The following is a 5,120-nucleotide window of genomic DNA, read 5'->3' as shown; positions in this document are numbered from 1 at the left end:
GGCCTCATCTGAAAAGTTGTCTGCTATAATATAGTAACTGCCAGTTAATACACTATTTGACCTATTGACAATGTATCTGTGTTGAACCAGACATCCCCTAGGCTCTTCATAAGTTGTGCATAAGTTTCTCTGTCTCTGCCTCTCTCTCTCTCTCAGAAAAAAACAAACACTTAGCATAACCAAGAACATCACCATATTATTACAATGGCATCAATCCTGGCTGTATTTTTTTCATGTCGTAAGTCTGAACTTCAGCTCCCTTCCAGCGTTCCTGCAATTCAACTATTTCATAGATGAATAGCTGTCTTTTCCCCCCTAAGTCTGATAAAAAAAATTAAAAATTAGATATGTTAAAAATTGTCTCCATTTTTCATTTTCCAACCAAAACTTGAAAAGTGGAAACAATGAAGCATCAAAATTACTCAGAAACCGAGGAAATGAAGGCAAATACTCTTACAAAATTGAATTTTATTTCTGAAACGCTGTCTTTCTGTTAGTCTCATGTAGCTACTCTTTGGATTTTACTCTTGGGCTTTACTTGAATATAGGCATATAAAATGAGACAAGACAGCCACTAATTTCAGTGGGCTTTGATTTGACTTATCAGCTATAATAAATACATTTATATTCCTATTTATATTTTGAAATATTAAATATATTAGAGCACATGGTGTGAACACATTCTAATCTCCCCTGTGAACATGTGGATAGCTAGTGCACTTTAACATATTAGTACTTCAAATACTGTGAGGGTATTTTTAGCAAGCCGCACTAATTAAAATTGCCCGTGCATCATGTGCACTAGTGTGTCCCTGCATCCCCGCACTGAAAAAATGGTGGTGGGGCGTTTTCAAATGTGTTTTATTTTAAAGCTCATCAAATGTGTTTTATTTCAAAGTCCACTGCCACCATTTTTTTAACACAGAGATACATGGTGACACTAAGACACATGACATGGAAGGCTTCTGGAAATTTTAGATATGTTAAAAGGATGAATCAAGTCTCCATGCATGTGTATAGGAGCCCTGAGACATTAACATCTGGGAAAACACAATGAGCTCCTCTTTTGTACTCCCCTCCGCCCTCCCCCGCTTTGTGGCTGTTTAAATGAATAACCTCCTCTTTTGTACTCCCCTCCGCCCTCCCCCCCTTTGTGGCTGGTTAAATGAATAAAAAATATTTCAAACATTCACAAGAAAAACACAGAAACACTTTTCATGGGTAATGAGAATGTCCTGATAGTGCTCTTAATACCTCCATGAGGAATTTAAAAAATGAAATGCAATAAATAAGCTACAGACAGTTGTAGAATAGTTCTGAAAGTTGTGAATATCTCAGCGGAGGCTCTCTTCTTCATAAATAACTTTGATTTTACAATTGCTTAAATTTAAACAAAGGGCATCTATTAAATGGACTGAAATCATGGAACATTTTATGATGCTTAAACAGTACTGAAAAGCTCTCGCTGTTCCTTTCTATCAGCAGCATTCATTGACAAAGCAACTTCCTGTTGTTATAAGACTGATTTTTATGCAGACTGATCTCTTTGATTTGATGAGAATCAATCAGCTTCCATCACCATGGGAGTATAGCACCTTACCATCTTTAATGGCAGTACAGGGAAATGGAACTGGGAGTTGTGGGTTCCAGGTTGGTATCCTGATCACTAGACCAGTGGCTTTCAACCAAGGGGCCACAAGTTCCTATCGGGGTTCCACGGCACAGGTGCCATTGCTGCCGTGCCCAAGTGGAACTGCCCTGCATGCCTCATGCCCAGCCAGACTGGGAAGCAGCTACGGCAGAAGCAGGCACTTCTGTCTATATTGGGGTTTAAGCAAGCAGGAGTGCTCAGTCCTGCCACAGCCCTTCCCAACTTGACCGTTGGTGGCATCTTCTAGAAACAGAGCTGTGAGGGGTAGGTGCAGAAACTGTCCTATGTGCCTCTGTTTCCAGCAGGACCATGGGGAGACTGAACTAGGAAGGGCGGCAGCAGGACCAGGCACTCCTGCTGCAGCCGTTTCCCAATCTGGCTGTTCAGGTGGGATGCAGAGAAATTCCACCTGGCTGCAGCAGTGGCAGTAGCAGTTCCCTGGTTGGGAAGCACTGAAGTAAGCTGAGGCAACACAACAGTGGTTCACAACTGGGCTGCTGCCAAATCCAAGAGTGACAGAGGGATGCCCTGAACCTGCAAAGTCTGAGAGCGTCTGCACTAGACCATACCTCCTTCTTCTGAAAAGTCTCATGCTATCTCCTGCCAGGGACCCCTGATTTCTCATAATGTCCAGGCATATCTGCAAAGGCATTTGAAGCTACTTAGGAACACAATTTTGAGTGGTTGAGCTCTAAACCTTGTGATTTTCTTTTCTTCCACTGTAGTTGACAAGTACCTATACTCTAAAAGAACCCTAAAAGGAAACACTTAAAATGGTCTCAACATCTTTGAGTAAAGCATACCCCTACAGAGAGGCAAAACCTGTGGCTCACTTAAGCCTTGTGCGGGTTCTGTACACAGTGATGAATTTCATCCAAGAGCTGTTCATGGAGATGGCAGATCCCACAACAGCACAGTTATTTATATCTGCAGACTGTCAGATGTGTCCCTCATTGAATCCTTTTAATGCATATTCCTTTTGTTTGCAGTTCTTTGCTAAGAACTGCTGCTGAAAGGAGCTGCCTGTCTCCCAGCTGTATGTCAGCAGGCAAGGACAAAGGATGTAGGAGTGCCTGAGGGCAGTGCATGCTGTTGAGAACATTGCTCACCAGACAGGCTTTCACACTTCAAAGCAGCAGCCCACTCTTTTTGTGACATTTTTAAAACATCTACAAATTTACTGATTAGACCTCAGTGCTCCATGCTCTGTGACTCCCTACGAATGTGTCCCGTATGCCGTCCCCTTTGTGCATGCCATATGTCAAGCATTAACATTCAGACACTTGCTCCAGGGAGGACCAGGCCCAACAGAAGAAGAGGAGTGGGAAGGGACAGAATGAGGCAAAGAGCTGGGATAAGGGGCTGAAATAAGAAGGGAAGAGGTGGCAGAAAAGGCCAAGGTACCCTGTGCTTAAGGACACAAGACCTGGTTTAGGAGTGGGGCAGGAGAGATGCACAGTGAAGGGGAAGGAGCAGGGGGAAGAGGCAGCACTAAATGGGAATGGGAGCTGCATAAAGTTTCAAGTGCTGGCCTCGTTCTTCTGAGTTTTTGTGCACCATGCTGAATGATAGCAGGGAAGCAAATGATTTGTGCCTGTTCATCAACTCTAGTTTTGAATGTACTTCTCTCTGTTTTCATTGTTTCTGTTTAACTTTCTTTTTTATAAAGTGATTCTGTGGTGAAACACTGAAAAATAATCCTGCTGAGGCCAGCTTCAGCTTCATGTCAGCCTCATTCTACTTGATTGCATTTCAGTCTCGCTATCACACTGATGTCACCTCACTAGATAAGGTTGAAATTCCCTCAGTGCCTTTTTTCCTTTGCTCAGCTAACACTCACTCAGCGTCAGCTGAAATAGCTCAGTGGGTGTTTATGGGGTAAAGTTTAGATGCTGCAGATTTAACATGGAGTTCTCTGTTACCATGACCGATAGCAGCAAGGAGTGCTCAAGGCTTGTAATGCTCCATGGTGTGCAGACATAACACCATGTACAGAAACCAGGTGGATTGTTCAGAGCTAAACATGCACACGCATAACGGTATTCTGTAACCGACGGGGAGGCACCACGCTCTAGTGCTCAGAAAAACACGTGGGGATGAGAAGCCGAAGGGTTTCATTTCCACTCCGAAATGGATTTGTTACATGACCTTTGGCAAGCAAATTATTTCTCTGTGCCACAAGTTTCCTGCAGAATGGGGCCAGTAACATTCCTCATTCCTTTCATTGGAGGACTCCATGGTTTAACTCATTCATGCTCCTAATGGGCTTTGGGAATTTCAGAGTATTACTTAAATGACTGATGCATAGAGCCATAACCAACAGCTTTCCCCTCGCACCCCATGGCAAGACGTTATCAAGAGCTGGAGATGGGGAAAGGAGAGTAGGGAGAGGGAAGGAATGCTAAGTGCTGGCACACTCTCTAAATCATCACTCAAGGCTGATGCCTTATTTGGCCCACCCTAGTTATGCTACTGTTGATATGTGCTCAAAAATGCTCAGATTCAGCATCACTAGGAGCTCTGCCCCTAACCCCAGTCCTTTTGGGATAGCAGATAATTAAAAAATAAGTTTTCAAGACCCAGGATCTGGCACTTAAAATATTCAGTTCACCCAAAAAGGCTTCCCCAGGCAGGCTGTCTATCCCATGGGTGTGACATTGCATGCAACTGGACCTCAGGGCTAAGTACAAGCATTCAAGAAGCCCGAGGCAGAATCAAGCCAATCTACATGGGTCTCTCTAAACTGCATAGATTGAGTTGGGACTAAATGGAACATGTTTGCCCTTTGGCGGGGGGAAGCAAGAAAATGTCTGCACTGGCCAAGGCCAAAAGGCATGGGGTGGGGAAAGGGGGTGCTTCCACATGGCTCCCAGCATGCCACAGATTGCCCAGGGCAGCCAAGTTAGGCCATTCCTGATGTCAGGCACATGGCCCCACCCTCTGCTATCACTGCAGATTGTCCCCCTTCCAGAGCAGGTCACCATGGCACACCTAGCAGCAGCACAGGGAGAGGGAGCTCCACAGGCAGAAGGACTGGTTCCCTCAGAGCAATGTCAGGAGAACAGGGGCTTTGGCTGTCAGACCACAGCTCCTCTGCCCAGTTACAGCTCCCGGCTCAGCCAGCCCAAAGCAGGTCAGGGGCACGGAGGAGTGAATAGGAAGCCTTCCTGGCTCAGCTAGACAGCAGGGTCACTCACCCCAGTCCCACCATGTGCCACCCTGCCCCATTCCTCCCACAGCTTCAGGACTGCAAGGGAAACCTCCATGTTTGCTCTGCACCCGCTCCCCCAAGTGCTAAGAGGTGGCACCTGGTGCAGGATCTGGGGTGAAGCTAGGGCAAGCAAAACCCACTTGCCAGGTGAACCAGGCAGCAGGGAGGAAAGCCCCTGGCACGCTGCCCCCTCCAGCTGTGCAGACCCCAGCTCTGGGGGAAGCTGAGGCTAGGGCAGGAGGGGTCCTCTTTTCCCTT

Source organism: Alligator sinensis, unplaced genomic scaffold, assembly GCF_000455745.1.
Source record: "Alligator sinensis unplaced genomic scaffold, ASM45574v1 scaffold47_1, whole genome shotgun sequence".
Classification (NCBI taxonomy): domain Eukaryota; kingdom Metazoa; phylum Chordata; order Crocodylia; family Alligatoridae; genus Alligator; species Alligator sinensis.
The sequence above is the reverse complement of the archived record's forward strand: the minus strand, read 5'-3'. Positions refer to the sequence as shown.